We start from the raw sequence: 20,494 nt of genomic DNA on the forward strand, positions 1-20,494 counted from the left end.
GAGGAATGTGGTACTGCTGGACTTGCTTATTGGACTACCTGCTGTGAGTGTGTCTTTAAAATACAATGAGCAGGTAACCACTGACTTTCATAAAACAACGGTCCAGAAGTTGGCAGAAAGAATGAGATAGCTTACCAGGCACAACTGAGGGCATTTAGAAATGGAGAATTATGTTTAAGTATTGCTTCATCTATTTTACTATTTGGGAATTTGAATTATCGGCACCAAAACATTAATATCTTTATGGCATTGCACTGTTAGTGAGGTACATCCTTTTTATGCTCTTTTCTTTCCAGAGAGAAAGAGTAAAAATGCCACTGTGAACACTGTCAAGTTCACATATATGTATTTGTGAAGCAATCTGAATGTCAAAATAGACTAAAGACATTCTTTCTGTTCTTCCATGTAGTATCAGAAAGGCCCAGTTTAGGTACTAGGATGTGACGCCATCCTGTACTTACCTACGATGGATAGAATAATCCTAAAGTGCAAGGAAAATAGGACATGGTAACATAAATAACGTTTAAGAATTTTCTCATATAAACAAAACATTCTGTTAAAACCATCTAGTTTCTGTTTTTGTTTTTAAGATAGAGTCTTGCTTCGTTGCTCAGGCTGGAGTGCAGTGGCACGATCTCGGCTCACTGCAACCTCCGCCTCCCGGGTTCAAGCAACCTCCGCCTCCTGGTTTCAAGCGATTCATCTGCCTCATCCTCCCAAGTAGCTGGGACTACTGGTGCGTGGCACCACGCCCAGCTAATTTTTGTATTTTTAGTAGAGATGGGGTTTCACCATACTGGCCAGGCTGGTCTCGAACTCCTGACCTTGTGATCCGCCCACCCTGGCCTCCCAAAGTGCTGGGATTACAGGCATGAGATACTGCGCCCGGCCAAAACCATCTAGATTTTTTAAAAACAGCCACCAGCTATAAAATTTACATTGCTCTTTAAAAAGATTTTGTCTGTAAAAATAATCCCATGTTAGACCTTGGGCTTTGGATTGTTATAATTATTTAATAGTTCAAATAGTCTCAAAAATTACCCAATGCAATAATTTATTTAAGTAACATTGAGGTCTTTATTTTTCAATCCAGTTGGATGAAACCTTAGATCTCTCAGTACATACATATTTAATGGTCAGCCTGGACAACCTAATAAGATAGAGCGGTAGAACATAACAAACTTGACTTGTATTCAGAAGAAACAGATTTCATTCCAAGCTCTACTGCTCATTGACATGTGATCTTAGCCCGTTTGCTTAGCTTAATGTAGGCTTCGGTGTTCTTACTGGTAAAACAAAATATTAAGTGATTTGTCATAATCCTGAGCACATGATAAAGTCCTGTATACATAAAGGTTTCATTATTATCATCAGCTAGATACACATAGGCTTTTTATTATTATATTCTTATGGAGAGACAAATTCTGAAAAGGTAAAGTCTTTGAAAATTTCTCTTTTTGATCTCCTCTGAAACATACTTGTACTGCCTAGTTTGCAGACTAGCTATATTCTGACATTTGTGTAGTCAACCACAACCACAGCAAGCAGGATGGCATTTATCTTTTATAATAACACAGAGTGCTCTGTCATAAAGTAGGGTCACTGAAATGAGTCATAATCCCACCAGCATCTAAGGTACAACCAGCAGGGTCCAGGTCAACAGCCAAGAAGCCGATAATTTGCCCAACAACACTGAATTTCATCTGCCCACAGCCTCTATCTACTGATTATACAATCAATACACCTCAGATGAGAAGAGCTAACAACTGACCGGGGCAGATCAATGCTAGCAAATAAGCGCTTCATGACAAAAAGTTTGATAATTACCATTCTGAAGCCGTGTAAATGTTGTTTCTATTGTAACGACATTCATGATGATACTGCTATGATTGCACTGTTATTATAGGTTTAATGTTAGGCAATCAAGCTACAGTGGTCTAGATATCAACAAACAGCATCAAAAGAAAACATCAAATTGTCCCTATTCTTTTGACACTGTAGCTGAGAAATTTTTCTATGTTAGTGGCCCTAAATGAACAATAATAAGTGACAATTTAGTGAAAAACACTATTTTCACATCTTACAAAGTCATGCAATATAGATTGATACAAGTATGATTATTTCTAGGACCACTTGAACCAGAGGATTAAAATAAATTCAGTCCTGTGACCATGGTTTTTCCTTCTTTCTTTTTTTTCCACATACATCATTTAAAGAGGATTTATGTAAATTTTCTCTGTACTCATAATTTTTCAAGCATTAGTGCAGTCATAAGTATAGGGCACCTTGGCTTGATTTAATTATTATCGTTTCTAATTCAGCACACTTTATTTTATTTTATTTTATTTTTGAGCCCTGATTGCTAGTTCATTCTCAATCATTAGCATTTAGAAGAACTAGTCATTACTGGTTTTCAATAGCTGCTTGGGTTCCTATAAGCACTTAGAGTCTTAAAACACAGAAATGGAAAACAGACATTTCAAAGGTAGAACAAATCATGACTCCTAGAGGTAGGGTACAAGAATCCCTGGGTGCGTGGGCACTGAAGCACACAAATTCTTAACTTTCCTATTTGCTTTTTAAAAACCACAAGGAATTGGGTCTAAAAAAATCTAGGACACCTCATTTCTGTAAGATGCTTGCTCATATAGAAAAGTGGGAACTGATTCCAAATGAAAGGCTTTCCAAAAGAATGGCAGTCACTTTGGACCACAATAATCATTTCTACGAGGGTATGTCTGACTTGCGATTTCTGTGACATACACTTTTAATTGTCATGTCCATAAATACATCCCCCAGCTGCACCCAGACAGCAATAAAGTTACCTGTCTAAAACTTGGTCTCCACATCCCTGAGTGGCCAAATTTCTCACTGTCTGGGGTAAATCAGCTGCCTTTCCATGTAGATAAGAGACACAGAGCCAGGGAGGGCAGCAATGCTGAAGAGTTTGTCAATAGCTCAAGAGAGAAAGGGCAAACCAAAAACCTTTTGTGGGCAGTAGTGCAAGCAAGATTTTCAGCAGGCTCAGAGGTTGCTGTTAAATGTCTTTTTCAACAGCATTCTCTTTCTTCCATGCAGCTTCCACCTCGCAATAGAGTCAAAGAATGAGATGTATATTAAAATGCTTTGCCTCTCAGATGGGGTTCATTTTTATTCAGGGACAATTTTGCTGACTGACAGGTAAGCGTTTGGTGCTGAAATTGGACCTGTAGAAGAGCTTTGCAGTTCATTTGCTCCATTACACCAGTGCATGAATTACTGGGCTTCCACGTTGGCATCTCTCCATTACTTTTAAATATCTGACATGAGCAAAATGACTCATCTGACATTTCATGTAACAAATTTGTTCCAAAAAATTAGAACATTATTATACTATTTTATATATGTGGGTACCATAACCTTCTGCCCTAATCTGACCAGAAATTGTAAGTGTATAAATGGTAGCTGATAGCAGTTTAAGAAAACACACTGCCAATGACAGTTATAAAATATCATGGCAAGAAATATGTCTGCTTTTCCTATTACCCACTGTCACTTCAACCTACTTCTTGAAATGTTAGCAAACTTCAGTCACAAATGGAGCTTTGTATTTTGGTTTCACTTTCACCACTGCGTAAACTTTGAGACATTATTTATTCCAATGCACAATGAATCAACTTTTCCACTTTTAATCAGTGCTAACAGAGCTGAGGAGCTAAGATGCCTGTACCAAATAGTCATTTGTAGTCATAATATTACTGTTTGCTGCCCAGTACAAAATTATTTGGTCTTCAACTTCCTCTAACTCTCACTTTCCCTTTGATTGCTTTTTGTTGCTTTTTTATTTTTAAGCAACAACTTAAAAATAATACAGACCATGACTCATAACCTTAAGATATCTCCTCATTCCAAATCTAACACCACATCCCATTACCCAATACCACATCCCATTACCCAATTTGCCTTGTAGAACTAGGAAAGTGTTTCAGTTCTTTGCTAAAGGCCAGTGTTATCCTAGACGGCTTTGCTCCAGGCAGATTAGGAAAGAAAGAATCCTCATCTTTATGACTCAGCCAGGAGTTTTTCCCACCTCTTCACTTAAAAATACCTCAGTAACACATTACAACCTGCCATCTGAGGCTGAAGATCGCAGATCTACACTCAAATAAGGGTTTTTCTAGGTGACAGTATAACATTTCATAAAGCAGCAGCATAATTATGTGACAGCAAAATTTAAAATATCATGTTCACTGTTAGTATGAATACATCAAATTAATACAGTATTATTTCCATGTGAAATTATTAGCCTCATTATTATATAATGGCATTTTCTTTAATAAATGGTCTCATATTATAAATGTTAAAGTACTTTATGTTATGGTGTATTCTTTTTAACAATGTTAATTTACCCTCAAGCATTATTCATATGCTGAATTTATATAACATGTAGGTAATGAGAGATCACCTCCAACCCCCCTGAGCTCTTATGTGGGCCCTTCAGCTGGATCTAGAAACCAAATTGACACAAGGCAGAATAACAAGAGAAAAGCATACACATTTTTATTAGTTTTACATGTACATGGGGATCTTCACAAGAGAGTGAAGACTGAAGAAGTGGCCAAAGCAAGATGCTTTTATACTTTTTGGATGAAGAATAATAAATTTAAGAAGAAATGATAGGACAAAGGCTATCTGTCTAGGGGCAGTAAATTCCTAGGGGAGTCACTAGGAGATATATGGGGAGTGTAAAACTAATAGAAGATAAGGGTTCCTTTGGGAAATATATTTATTTGGGTCCACTGCAGCCCCAGTTCCCAGTCTCTGGTGGTAAGAGCGATTTCCTGGCTCTGGTAAAGGGAGGATCTCATCCAGAGGAATCCTCTCTCTCTCTGTCTCCCTCTCTGTCTCCCTCTCCATCTCCGTCTCCCTCTCCCTCACCTTCTCCCTCTCCCTCTGCCTCCCCCTCCCCTCTTTCTTTCTTTCTTTCTTTCTTTCTTTTTTTTTTTTTTTTTCAGACAAGGTCTCACTCTGTCTCTCAGGCTGGAGTGTGGTGGTGTGATCATAGCTCACTGCAGCCTGGACCTCTCAGACTCGGATGATCCTCCCATCTCAGCCTCCCAGGTAGCTGCCACTATAGGCATGTACTAATACACCTAGCTAGTTTTCATATTTTTTGTAGAGATGGGGTCTCACCATGTTGCCTAGGCTGGTCTCTAATGCCTAAACTCAAGCAATCTTCCTGCCTTGGCCTCCCAAAGTGCTGAGATTACAGGCATGAGCCACAGAAGAAGCTTGATGGCTTGCTGCATGCAGGTCAGCTACCCCTTTCTGAAATTACAATTCTCCAGTGTTTTCAAAATAATTAATGTACCAGTTTGACATATTTTGGGATGGCAAGTCCTTCACTCCTTTGAAAGTTATAATTTAAAAATAAGACATTCAAAAAGTTGCATTACCTTTACCATTATATAACCCACCTATATTTTAAAAGCATCTGGGAATTCATGGCATTTCCCTCGTACAACCAGCATCAAAGTGACTTTCCTATCCTGGGGAATTATTTAACCAGAATGCTTACAGAAGATAGTGCAGATTTGAATAACACACACCTTTGAAGAAATAGCATTTCTTCTTTGGATAAATGGTCCAAGAAAGTAAATATTTTAGAAATGAGCTCCTTGAAAACAGTTCCAGTATCTAACACAGGTATTCTTTCCACAAAAAAATGGAATGAATGAACGTTCCTTGCAGTATTTTTGTTTTGTTATGATTAGTGTTGAAGCCATGGGGCTATTTAATTGTCAATAATTATCTTTCGAGTTGCATTTTTAAAACTGTGTAAGTGAGGCTATTTCTGAGCAAATGGTAGCACTCTAGCCTCAACAGTGCACTTACTTTTATTTTTGACCTTTCTCTCACTAATCCTAACATGCCACTCCTCAGACCTGAATAATCTCACCAACCACACTGTCGTCACCTGCTCCTGTGACTGCTGAATGCTATCAGCGTAAGTCACAAAATCACATTGACTTTGACCACTGATCACATTCATGCTGGACCCTCATGTAATCCAACAAGCTGCTTTTATTTAACAAATTATTCCCCATCATGAAGACTTGTACCTGCCCTCTCATTTTTAGCAGATAACTGCTTCCCAAGTTATTGAAATATATTGAGGCTACTGAACACTATGTCTCACAACTTCTATACTCTTTACTGCAGATTCCCTGTGTCTTCCTTTGCTTCTGATTTTTCTCCTTTCTCCTACCTGTTCTTTTTCTCTTTTTTCCTTTCTTTTTTTTTTTTAGACAGAGTTTTGCTCTTGTTGCCTAAGCTGGAATGCAATGACGCAATCTCAGCTCACTGCAACCTCTGCTTCCCGGGTTCAAGTGATTCTCCTGCCTCAGCCTCCTGAGTAGCTGAGATTACAGGCGTGCGCTGCCATGCCTGGCTAATTTTTTGTATTTTTAGTAGAAATGGGGTTTCACCATGTTAGCCAGGCTGGTCTCGAACTCCTGACCTCAGGTGATCTGCCCACCTTGGCCTCCCAAAGTGCTGGGATAGCAGGCGTGAGCCACTGTGCCCGGCCTCCCACCTGTGTTTTTGAACCCATGTATTCTCAACTTCTCTGAGACCAATTTCACCACCTGTGCCCTCTCTATGTTCAGCATCTCCCAGATCAGGATATAATAAGTCACTAGGAAGCTGACTGCCTAGTGGCTACCTTAGAGTCTGACTTATACTTTACAATTTTAAAAATTTTTTTGAGACAGAGTCTCACTGTCACCGAGGCTGGAGTGTAGTGGTGCAATTACATGGCTGACTGCAGCCTTGACCTCCGAAGCTCAAGCAATCCTCCCACCTCAGCCTCCTGAATAGCTGGTACTAATGCCAAGCTAATTTTTGTATTATTGGCAGAGAGATGGGGTTTCGCCATGTTGCCAAGGCTGGTATCAAACTCCTGGGCTCAAGAGATCCACCTGCCTCAGTCTCCCATAGTGCTGGGATTACAGGCGTGAGCCACTGCACCTGGCAACAAATATTTTCTGGGAAAATAAATGAATGATGGAATATTGAACAAGTTCTGTAAGGGTTTCATGTTTGGTGAAGCCATAGGGAAAAAAAGAATAGCAATAAAAATCTTAGAAATCTTTATAAGAATAACAATGGGCAAGACCCATATGAAGAAAAATATGTAATGTTACTGAAAATATAAAAGAATATCTAAATAAACGGAGAAGGGCTAGGTGCGGTGGCTCATGCCTGTAATCTCAGCATTTGGGGATACCGAGGTGGGAGGATCACTTGAGGTCAGGAGTTTGAGACCAGCCTGGCCAACATGACAAAACCCCATCTCTACTAAAAATACAAAAATTAGCCGAGAGTGGTGGTATGTGCCTGTAATTCCAGCTACTCAGGAGGCTGAGGCAGGAGAATCACTTGAACCCAGGAGACGGAGGTTGCAGTGAGTTGAGATTGCACCACTGCACCTCAACCTGGGCAACAGAGTGAGACTCTGCCTCAAAAAATAAAATAAAATAAAAAATAAATAAAAGGAGAGACATGGCCAGGCGTGGTGGCTCACAATGTAATCTCAGCACTTTGGGAGGCCAAGGTGGGTGGATCATTCAAGGTCAGGAGTTTGAGACCAGTGTGGCCAACAGGGTAAAACCTTGTCTCTACTAAAACTACAAAACAAACAAACAAAAATAGCCGGCTAGCTGAGCATGGTGGCTCATGCCTGTAGTCCCAGCTACTTGGAAGGTTGAGGCAGGAGAAATGCTTGAAACTGGGAGACGGAGGTTGCTGTGAGCCGAGACCGCACCACAGCACTCTAGCCTGGCAAACAGAGCTAGACTCCGTCTCAATAAATAAATTAATTATTAATTAATAAGACATATCATTTTCCTAGATGGGAGCACTCTATGTGGTAATGATGTCATTTCATTATCAAATTACTCTATAAGTCAATGCAACCTCAGTCAAAAAAAAAATCATAGCTTGTTTTGACTTTTTTTCCCCTGTATTCTTGATACTCTGGCATTGTGGAGTCTTCATCTTAGATTGCCCCTCTCAGGGCTAGCTAATTCCTACAGAAGACAAAGGATTTCTTTGCAAGTGCACCTCTGATATTTAAGTCAACCAATCCAGAGCACACATCCCCAACCATCTCCTGTATCTAACTCTCACACACCAAGCCAATATTCTTGCTGCCCTAAATCTGCCAAGGGCTAGATATCAGATAACTAGGGGCCACAGCTATAACCCAGAGCCCACCAAAATTACTCAAACTCTCCAATCCTAAACTTATTAAACTTAACTACCCTGCCTCACCCATTCAATCCTGTGTAAACCCCAATAAAGGCACTGGGCCATGCTCCCTGGTTCTGCCTCTTGCCCAATCTTGGTCTTCCCCATGTGGCTCTGAGTGGCATTTTGTAACAGCTGTTTCTAGGGATCTGTTAAGTCTAAACATTTCCTTCATGATAATTATGTCCATGTCTTCATGACTTACCAAACTTGATTAAATCCTGGGTAAACTGTAATATACTACTATATTTCTAAAAATCCAATATGTAGATTCAAATGTTCATCTGGAAGAATAAATAAAAACACTCAAGAAAAAATTTACATAGAATAATCAGAAGGGACCTGCCCTATCAGAAATCAAAACATAACTATAAAATAATTAAAGCAGAAACTGACAAATCAGTGAGACATAATAGAGTATTCAGAAATAGACATACTTACATATGTGGATACAATATATGGTAAAGGTTGTATTTCAGAACAATGAAGAAAAAATAAACTATTTAATATATTTGGTTTGAACAAATGAATATCCATATAGAAGAAATAAATTTGGAATTTTACCTCACATCATATGCAAACCTAAATTCCAGATGAGAGTATAGAACCAAATGTTTAAAAAAATTACAGGCGTATTTGAAGAAAATTTAAGAGAATATTTTCATAACCTCATGATGGAGATGGCCTCCCTAACAAAACACAAAAGCCAGAAGACTTAAAGGAAACTACAAAATGAAAAATACATATGACAACAAAAGCACAAGCAGCAAGAAAACTAAAAAATTAAACTTCATCAAAATTAAAAACTTTTGTCCATCAGAAGACACTATCAACAGAGTGAATGGAATCCACACAAAGAAATAATGAGCACTGATTAAAGTCATTACATATGTAAATAAAAGATAATATACACTAAAAGAAAAAAACAGAGTGAAAAAGCAACCTACAGGAAGGGAGAAAATATTTGCAAATCATATATCTAACAAGAGATTACTATTCATAATATTATAAAGAACTCCTACAACTCAACAACAAAAAAGCCTGAGTGAAAACTGGACAAAGAACTTGGATAGACATTTCTCCAAAGAAGATATACAGATGGCCAAGCAGCACATGAAAAGATTACTATTACTAATAACAGCACATGAAAAGATTGCTATTACTAATAACAGCACATGAAAAGATTACTATTACTAAGATATACAAATGGCCAAACAGCACATGAAAAGATTAACATTCCTAATCATTAGGAAAATGCAAATCAAAAGCCACAAGAGATACAGTTGGAACCCTTGTGCTCTGTTGGTGGGAATGTAAAAGATGTAGCCACTGTGGAAAACACTATGGTGGTTCCTAAAAATAATGAAACATAAAATTACCATATGATCCAGCAATTCCACTTCCAGAGATAGACCCCCAAAAATTAAAGCAGGGACTCCAGTAGACATGTGTATACCTGTGTCCATAGCAGCATTACTCATAACAGCCAACATAGCAGCATTACTCTTAACAGTCAATTCCACTTCCAGAGATAGACCCAAAAAAATTAAAGCAGGGACTCCAACAGACATGTGTACACCTGTGTCCACAGCAGCATTACTCGTAACAGCCAACAGATGGAAACAACCTAAATGTCCATCAGTTAATAAATGGACTGACAAAATATAGTATTAATATATACACACAATAGAATAATATTCAGCCTCAGAAAGGAATGAAATTCTGACATGTTACAACACAGATGAATCCTGATGCCATTATTTTAAGTGAATTAAGTCATTCACTAAAGGACAAACCCTGTATGATTCCTCTTATATAAAATTCATAGAGCCTAGGCATGGCAGCTCACGCCTGTAATCCCAGCACTTTGGGAGGCCGAGATGGGAAGATTGCTTGAGCCCAGGAGTTTAAGACCAGCCTGGGCAACACAGGGAGAACCTGTCTCTACAAAAGAATTAAATTTTTTAAAAACGAAATTCATAGAGACAAAAGTAGAATGGTGGTTACCAGGGACTGGGAGAAGGGGAGATTGTGGAATTACTGCTTAATGGGTAGAGTTTCAGTCTGGGGAGATGAAAAAGTTCTAGAGATGGATGGTGGTGATGGTTGCACAACAATATAAATGTACTTGATGCCACTGAATTTTATACTTAAAATACATAAAACATTATATATGTTTTACCATGATAAAAAATATTTTAAAATAGTGGAAGATTTTTGGTAATAATTCATGAAGGTAGTTCACAAATGAGTGGTGTCAATATTTGAATTTATTATTTCATATGTTAATATCATCTCAAGTATAAGCTCTGCAAGTAATAACTTTTGTTTTGTCTCATTTTTTAGTTTTTAATTTTTATTTTTTAGAGACAGGGTCTTACTACGCTGCCACCAGGCTGGTCTCGAACTCCTTAGCTCATGTAATCCTCCTGCCTGTCTCCAGGGCACCCAGGACTACAAGCATAGGCCACCTCACCCAGCTTGTTTTTGTTTCTTTATACCCAAGACCAGATCAAAGAAGGCCTTAGAATAATACTATGTACATAATACTGGTCATGAATAACGTGCAAACAAGTGAAACCCACTACATATGTGGATTTATAAAATATTTGTTATTAAGTCTGAGAAATAAGAGAACATACAGGATTGCTATTTATCAATATTACATTAATTTAAAAAATTTATGATGTCCAGCTACTAACACTGTAAAGAGCAGACTAGATTTAAACGAAGAAGTTTCTAGTTTAATTCGCATAGATCATTTACTTGAACACATATTAAAACCTTAATAAAATCTGTTTTCAAATATTACTACAATGGGACAAATTCTTTCCTTCTCTCAAGTTTTAAGGGGACGCCTCTTTTACCTCACCCTTACAAATTCTTTATTCTTCTGTCTGGAAAACAAACAAAACAAAACCCTCAGTTAAAGACCACACCTTTGTAATCACTATACAAATCTTACCTTTTTATTCAAATTTTATCTCTTAAATTCCATTACATTGGTAAAAACGACTAGATTTAAAATATCAGCTCTAGTTTCCCCAAAACAAAAAGACTGCATTGAACATGGTTTGTTTCTTGATCCTAATAAAATCTCTTTTAACCTTGCCATGCTCTGAATCTAAGTTCTCAGGAATTCAGATTATCTAACCTTTAAATCAAAATGTTTCTTGTCCTTTGGGTTTTCCTTTTCCTTTATTGTGGTGTTTTTTGGTATCAGTAAGTGCCTGTCTAAAAGAACAACAGCACTGAACTACAGTTGACTGTCTTTTGAAGCTAAAATATGTAACAACACTCTGAAATACTACCAGTCCCCAATGATCTTCTTAAAACACGGTCCCCAAATTTGTGCTTTCATAACCTACATGTAGCCACAATATACAGCAACACAGAGTGCTTTCAAAATAGCCTATAACCTGTTTTTCATTGGTTTGCTTTTCATCTTTTAAAAAGTAAAATTATTCAAACAGAAAAACTATCTAAAAATTAGGCAATTTTGATCAAGTTTGAAGAAACAGAAGCAGATGAGAATAGCTAACTGCATTAGTAGTTTCTGCCCTACACTGTTTCCATTTTGATTAGTATCAAAAATAATAAACACCAATTTAGTTCTGACTGCACAGAAGGAATACTTCCCCATGTAAATGAATAGATATCTCTGTTATGATAAGATTCAGATAATAGTATTTTTGTAAAGTTCCTGGAATGTAATTGTTTGAAAGAAGATGATAAATCTATTCCTCTAACAGATTTAGTATTGCCACTGGGATTTCATCATAGTTCAGTCATAAATTAATTGCACAGAAGATTTATTCATCTATCATTCTCCCATAACAAGTCTGATCATGATTGCTTTGTATGTCTCCATTTGGCACACTGGGGTTTTATTCATTTAACAGGATTATTTATTAATCAGGCATTTATTGAAGAGAGTTTAAAGAAACTCAATGGGTCTGATACAAAGTGCATTAGATCTATCATTAGGATTATTTTTATTTCAGACATTCATTTAAATGGACCTCATTGTATTTGGGGGAAATATTACTTATAAGATGGATATTTTCTCTTAAATACATTTATCCTGGCTTTATGAAATACCTGATATGGGGATAATCTAGTTAAAAAGAAAAAAATTAACTATGTAGCATCTCTATGAATTTGGTATTTAGAGAAAAAAGGCTAAGTTAATATCCGATAAAGGAATAATCCTAGTTAAGAAATAAAATCCTCCTTGATCCAAATGGCAACTTAAAAAAAAGGCAACCAACAACTATAAAAACTCCTTACACAAATAAAATCTGCCAGTTGCTATAAAATCCACATCATCAGACTGATATGCCAGTTTGCCTTATACTAGAAAAAAATTGTCATTGCAACAAAGAGCATTTTATTTGAGGACTAAATGAGTAATGACTGCACTTGAAGCTAATGCACAGAGGAAATTGAGGACAGAGGACTGGCGATGACTAGGGCCCAAGCTTCCCTTCATAACCACCCTTCCTGAGCATTCTAATTTCCATCTATCATGCCAGCTACTACCTCCACAAAGAGAGAAAGACAGGACACTGAGAAAAGGGAGGGAATGAGAGATAATAAGAGAGGCAGGGACAAAGGAAAATCATGGAATCTAAGAGTTGGAAGACATTTCACAGAACTACTGAAGGAGAATGACAATAGTAATAGTACATAGATTGGAAATGTAAGGTTATTAAACAAAAACTCATTTTTAAAACAAAAAAAAAGGAAATGATTTTCAGAATCATTTGCAATGAATGTATTCCATTGGATTACATATGCAAATTTAGTGAAATAACTCCTAGAAAATAGCCATTCCTATAATACGCTGTAAGAAGCCCATGATATTTGCATCTTGATTTATAGACCTTTACCATGTAAGCAGAAATATTGCAAGTAACTGAACTTAGAACTTTTGGAAATGAAAAACATTTATTTTGAAGAAGTGAGATGATATTATCACCAGTTATTAATAGTTTTCCTATTGAGTTGTCTCTAGGTACAATTGTTCCATGAATAAAAATCACAGGACAGCATGATTTTTATTCATGAGGCAGAGTCTCTCAGAGCACACACTTAAGTTTGGGGCTCTACCTGTCTAGCATTAACCCGAACAATCCAGAAACTGAGAAGTGGTGGCCAGAGCCGTCAGGTGGAATTCTGACACTGCCCTAGAGACTGACATTTCAATCACTGCCATTGCATCTGAGTCAAGACTTGACCCTTGTAACTTGGAAATGTAGCTTGCATGCTCCCACTTCTCTTCCACTGCCATATCCCTTGTTCCTGTTCTCTGGTCTGGGCTTCTGCACTAGCTTCCACAGGGCCTCTCAGAGCCCACACCCTATTCTAACCCTATTGTGCCCTCTGTAAGGAGGGGCTGCACATGTCACTTCCTCAGCTTTGTACGTTCAATGTCTTCCTATTGTTTTTAGGATAAAGGCAAAAACCCCTGCCATGTCCATGAGGTGCTGCACAGTCTGACCCCTTCTCCTTCCTCTCCTGTTATGCTGACCTGCTTTAGCCAGGGTGGCCTTTTCAGACCTTCAGTTCCTCTAAAACCAATCTCCTTGCTACCTGTCAGGCTCATGTGACATATCCAATCCAGCCATCAGTCAGTGGCATATTAAAATGCTCTCCACAGGACCACAGAGCTGTGGGTGACTTCTGCATGGACATGATGTTTGCTGAGCAAGAATACTCGTATTTCTCCCCTAAGCGCAGAGCAACAGCTATCAACTATGATCGAAAAATTATGTTCATTGAGGAGAGTCTGGAAACATCTTGCTGTTCTCCTATGGAAGTCCTTGTAATAGAGTAAGGGAAAATACACAACACATATACACTTTTGAGTAACAGTTTCCAGACAAATGCACTGATGAAAGTAGGGTCCCATTTGGAGGAAGCTCAATTCAGGCTCAGCTTGTTTTGCTTGTTTTGCTCATTTCAGGACTTTGCCTATGCTCTTCCTATTGTTTAGAACACTTTGCCCTACTTCTTCATCTCTCTCTCCAGTGCGTCCTTCAGATTTATGCTTGACTGTTACTTCCTCAGGATTGCACGCTTTGATCACCCACCCCCACCCTGGCCCCTGGCAAAATTAGAGCTCCTTATTATAAGCTCTAAGAGCGACGCTTATCATAACTGCAAGTAAACAATTAATCTTGGTCCCCAGTACTTACTTGTAAATAAGAGCAGGAATAGCATTTTATCTCATTCACCAGTTTCCCCAGTACTAAGTAAGCATGTGATAAATACCTGCTGAATGAATGACTCTCGATCCAAAGAGAGCAGTTACTGTTAACTTTGAAATCAGCTTCTATGGCTGAGCTGTTGAAGAAACATTGTTAATGCCTAGTTTGGCTCCCAAATTTTGGATTCTGCCAAAAGCTGTGCTAGCAGGATGTGACAGGGCAACAGACATAACTGCAAAAGAAACCTGACAAGGAAAAGCCTCTCTTTTTATCTTCTTTCAGTTCTCATCCTTCCCATATCTGTCTCTGTCAAATGGCAGTCTTTTGCTTCCAGAAAACAAGCTGATCCCTGAACTGAGCTTCCTCCAAATGGGACCTTACTTTCATCAGTGCATTTGTATGGAAACTGTTACTCAAAAGTGTATGTGTTTTTCCCTTACGCTATTACAAAGGATTGACATGGGAGAGAAGCAAGATGTTTCAAGAGTCTCTTGAATGAACATAATTTTTCTATCATAGTTGATAGCTGTTGCTCTGTGCTTAGGGCAGAAATATGAGTATTCCTGCTCAGCAAAGATCATGTCCATGCAGAGGTCACCCACTGCTCTGTGGTCCTGTGGAGAGTATTTTAATATGCCACTGACTGATGGCTGGATTGCATATGTGACATAAGCCCAACAGAGGGAGTGAATTAACGTTAATTAGGACAATCTGAGCATTATTTGGATAACCCAAGGCCGAACCAATACTACTGAAAGAACTGCAGAAAAATTACTGTTCCTCCATTACATCATGCCAGTAATTCCATACTGAGAATGCTAGATCTGACATTCTTTACAAACCTACACAGGAATCCCTTGCTCAACTGATAATTCTCATAAGCAGAACTTGCTTCTGAAATACTGATTCCTATGGTAGCTATTCTTTTCCCCCAAGCTTCTGAATTGGGCTATACAATGACACCCGAATTCTGCTGCTACTACTACTACAACTACTACTGTTTAACCATAGACTCTTATCTCCCTGAGAAATATTTACAGATCAGAGCCCAACTCCCCAAAAACACATTAACAGTAATCCTTGTTATAAGCATAAGAGACTGTGTCAACTGAAATGTTTTTACAGGTATGTTTTCAGGTTATCTTAATTTTTTTAAATTAAAAGCTTCCTTTAACTTATTATTCTTACATAATTCCTCAAACACATCCACTCATAAATGTCAGGCAGGGTTCTCAGCTTGTCAGTTGAGAGGCCTAGATTTGTTTCAATTCTGCCACAACTTCTTAACCTCCTTCCTATGGCTAATTTTTTTAAAAAAATGATGTCAACATCATGTTTCGCTGCTGTGGCAAAGAGGGCTGCTAGATCCTTCCACCATCAACTAGAAGCCCCCACGGTGGCCTTATGGCTCATAGGCCTTTAGGACAGCCCCTGTGTGAGTCAAACAATAGTTCACATATGATCCAGCAGCCTGACTGAAAAGAAATTCCAAATTCTGCCCCAAAGGACTAATTGAACTTAGCAATTTGTTCTTTTTCATAAAAAAATACTTGTAGTACCTTTTTGTAATACAACAATAAGCTACCATGTGGATTTCCGCAGAATTCTGGAACAAAGCCAAAGCAACAATAGCTCTTTTTCTTTAGGAATAAGACCCACATGTCAAAATTTATCTAGAAACTCAATTTGGCTTGCTGCTTCATCATGCTAGGAGAATAACTACAAAATTATATTACTGTTCATTATGTCCAGGGGGATCCCAATTTATTACGATTCATGCCAGAGTAGTACAGTAGCCTTAGCAATGGCTCTTGCTGTATGGAGATGTGCCAGTCTTGTAATAGTTATGAGTAGATCATAATACTATACTTGGTTTTTGCAAATGTTTAATTGACATAAAATATTCAACAGCTGGTAGAGATCATTTGTAATCCTCAATTACTTTTCAGCACCATCTAATCTACCCCATAGATTTACAAGCCACGTACACATGCATGTGCAGTTACACAAACACATGTTGTGGCACGACAAAACAATATTGGAGGGCAAGCGACATCTGTGTGAAAAGATCTGAAATAGCATCATCAACTTTAGAGCAGTCAGCCTTCCTATTTATTTTTAGGGTCAAAATAGTAATACCTGGGGCAAGACCAGTAATTGATCACTTGTGAATAAAACAATGGGGAAACCTTTTAAAACAGTGGTTTTGGCTCCACAAAGAATCACCTGGGGAGTTTTTTGTTTGTTTGTTTGTTTGTTTTTAATTCCAGACTCAGACTACTCTCCAGGTCACTTAGATCAGATTCTCTGAGTAGGATCCAGGCATCATTTTTTTGTTATGTTCTATTTTGTTTTGTAGCTCACGTTGTGTACATGTACCCTAGAACTTAAAGTATAATAATAATAAAAAAAGAAACTAATGACTATATACTCTCCCTTGATATTATGATCTTTACTGTTTTTTCCCACAAGACAGTGTCAGAAGCACAAATGGTAATATCTACATAATGCAAAACAATAACACTATTAAAATAATATTGTCGAAGACAATTTAATCACACTGAAAATATTCATAGTATATTTTGAAGTAAAAAAAAGTCAGGTTATAGAACAGTACAGGTAGTATAATCCATTTTTTAATAAAGAAACAAAAATTTTTATATACACCTATGGGAAATATATCCCAAAGAGATAAGAGTAGATACCTCTAAGTGGTGGGATTGTAGGATGATTTTTATAATGATAATTTAAAAATTAATTCAATAAAAGTAAGCCCTGTAAGTTTTAATTTAATCTCTCAGCCTTATTTTTCTCTTCCATAAAATAGGAATAATACTAGTATGGCACAGGATTGTTGGTTAGATGAAATAATGTAATGTCTGTTAAAAAAGAAAAAACCTTTACATATTGTGAAATATATACTTAGTTATCATTTTCTCCATATCTTACCACAAATACCACCGGTACTCAAAGAGTAAGGTCCTCTTAAGCAGGGGAGGCAGATGGGAATATGATATTAAGAGCGTGGCTTTGGGCTGGGCACTGTGGCTCACGCCTGTAATCCTAGCACCTTCGAAGACACAGGCGGGCGAATTACTTGAGGTCAGGAGTTTGAGACCAGCCTGGCCAACATGCTGAAACCCTGTCTCTACTCAAAATACAAGAATTAGCTGGGTGTGGTGGTGGGCACCTGTAATCCTAGCTACTCGGGAGGCTGAGGCAGGAGAATTGCTTGAACCCAGGAGACGGAGGTTGCAGTGAACTGAGATTGTGTCACTGCACTCCAGCCTGGGTGACAGAGTGAGATTCCATCTCAAAAAAAAGAAGAGTATGGCTTTGAAGATATGGCTTACTAGCTATGTGACCTTAGGCAAGTTACCCAACCTCTCTAAGCCTTGGTTTCCTCATCTGTGAAATAGAAATAATAATACTTACCTCCCAGGGCTGTTGTGTGAATTAAGTAAGTTAATACTTGCATTTGGCATATAATGAAAGCTCATAAAGTGTTTGCTATTATTGTTGTTAATGGTTACGCTTCTGTTGTAATAATAATTATAATATTAAGTAAATGGATTAGAAAAGAAAGAAGGGTAAACAGAGACTGTGGATAGTGCCAAGAAAAATAGAATTTGTTTCTTGTAAAAACTGCCCTGGATCTGAAATTCTGATGTAGAACACAGAGTAGAATAGGAAGGGGGGCATGGCTGTTAGCCCCTCTCACTGGCTCACCACATCAGAGGACTCTACTCAAAGACAGCAGCTGGGTGGCAAGTTACAAAGCCCCTGGCAGAATACCCCAATAAAACTCCTACCCAGTTTCCAAGCATCAGCTTGATCTTCTATTTTCATTTTGTACAAGTTCACCACCTGTCACAAGCAAGTCCACCACCATAGCTGCTTCACACCACCACCATCATTCTGAATGGAGGCTCACTTTTTTCTCCCTCTTATATTCTCCAGCCCTGTCCAGGGCTCACTTCCCTACTTGGCCATCGCCTAGTGATTTCCTTGACTTTTCCTAAGCCATCCATGTCCTCAAAGACTCTTACAGATAATTCCACCTCCTTGTCCATTCAGCAGTATCAGATCTACTTTATTTTCTCTATCAGAAATGAGTGAGGGGATCCAGTGTGACCAGATCTTAAGGTCCCTCATCAATGTCGTAGGTGCTACTTGCTCTAAACCCCATAATATTGCTTTCTGTCTATCTATAGCTTAAGCTGGCAGATTGAAAAACTCCTAATGAGAGATATCATTCACCTCCTGAAAAGGGAGCAGAACATGTTTGACAAAAAACCAGCTGAATTGATTGAGAGTAAATGGGAATATTAATAAAAAGGCCTACAGGTATGACTTAGAAGAATTATATTAGGAAATGTCACCAGGTCATCCCAAGCGAAAGCAACAAGGAAAAGAAAGTCACATGCTTATATATCAATTCATAGTGATGAATAGTAAGTAAACTGGTAAAAACATATTTATCTACATAAAAATCAAACACAAGGAAAGAAAAAGTGGAGATTAAGAAAGGAAAACAGTAATGGTAGTCTTGTGGAAGTATGTATACTACAAACCACCAGCTAGATGGAGAATTCAGATAATCTCTTTCTAAGTCTAGATACAAAACCATCATTTGGGTAAGATATAGTAATGTTGAGGAGCTTCACCTCACCCGGTGTATGCTGTCAAGTTGGTAGGAACCTACAAAACACAGTGTCAGAAAGGCTAAATTCCAGAATGCTGAGGCATGCAAGAAGAAAGAAAAAAAATGATAAAGATTATAAGAAGGTTGTTTGGAATAAGAAGACAAACAAGAATGTTACAAAACCAGTGGTCAGGCCACATGACATAATAATAAAGGGTGACAGGAAGGCAGCAGTACTTATCAATTCCTGTTTTGCTTAGATTTAATTTTCTCTCTGGAAATGGCAGAACAAGAATCAAAAAGAAAGACCCAAAGACCCATCTAAGGTGTAAGATAGTAGGAAAACAGCATGAAGTCACTTCAAGTGAATTCAAGCTTAGACAAATTACACCCCAGGGTACTGAAAGAACTTGAGGGCAAGTGTGCAAAATCAATATTAGTAACTTTGAGAAATCCCAAAGAATGGGGGAGCTGCCAGGAAAATGGAGATGGGCATAGGCTTTGTTCAGATGATTTTTAAGGATAAAATTAAATTAGGTTAACTATTGTCCAAAGAGCTTAAATATACTACCTGAAACTATATAATATTAGATATTAATAAATGAGAGCATGCTTTTTTTCTTTTTAGACTGATCAATCAGGCTATCATGAGAAGGATGCCACCTGCTGGGCATGGTGGCTCCCGCCTATAATCCCAGCACTTTGGAAGGTCAAGGCAGGAGGATTGCTTGAGGCCAGAAGTTTGAGACCTGCCTGGGCAATATAGCAAGACACTGCCTCTAGGAAAAAAAAAAAATTAAAAAGTTAGCCGAGCAGAGTGGTATGCCCCTGTGGTCCTAGCTACTTAGGCGGCTGAGTGGGAGGATTGCTTGAGCCCAGGAGTGAGCTATGATCATGTCACTGCACTCCAGTCTGAGCAATAAAGTGAGACCCTATCTCTAAAAGAAAATAAATAAATTTTAAAAAACAAGAATGTTAGAGTATCTCTTAGTTCCAAGAAGACATTTAGCTAAGCCTCAGATAGATTCTTACGGACAAAACTAAGAAAAACTGGCCACGTCAGTTGATGGATGTCAGTTTTTCTTAACAGAAACTCAGTGTGTTGTGTTTAGCTCTAGCCTATTTAAATATTTTATTGACAACTTGAAAAGAGACTTCAAAGGCAAACTTACACATTTCCCAATAGCCAAAGCAAGAGGGCTAGTTAATAATACAGATGATGAATAAAGATGTGAATTGACTTTGATTGGCATAAAATGAGTTTAAAAACCAATATTATTCAAAGTCAACATAAAAATGAGTTTAAAAACCAATATTATTCAAAGTCAACATAAAAATGAGTTTAAAA

At 37.9% G+C, this 20,494-nt stretch overlaps 1 protein-coding gene across 1 annotated transcript in view; it reads right to left on the reverse strand.

Annotated features, from left to right (window-relative positions):
* CAMKMT (calmodulin-lysine N-methyltransferase) overlaps window positions 1-20,494 on the reverse strand; it is a 435,068-nt gene that overhangs the window by 197,193 nt on the left and 217,381 nt on the right. The window lies entirely within an intron of this gene.

The sequence above is a fragment of the Colobus angolensis genome, unplaced genomic scaffold (genome assembly GCF_000951035.1).
Source record: "Colobus angolensis palliatus isolate OR3802 unplaced genomic scaffold, Cang.pa_1.0 Scaffold15, whole genome shotgun sequence".
NCBI lineage: Eukaryota > Metazoa > Chordata > Mammalia > Primates > Cercopithecidae > Colobus > Colobus angolensis.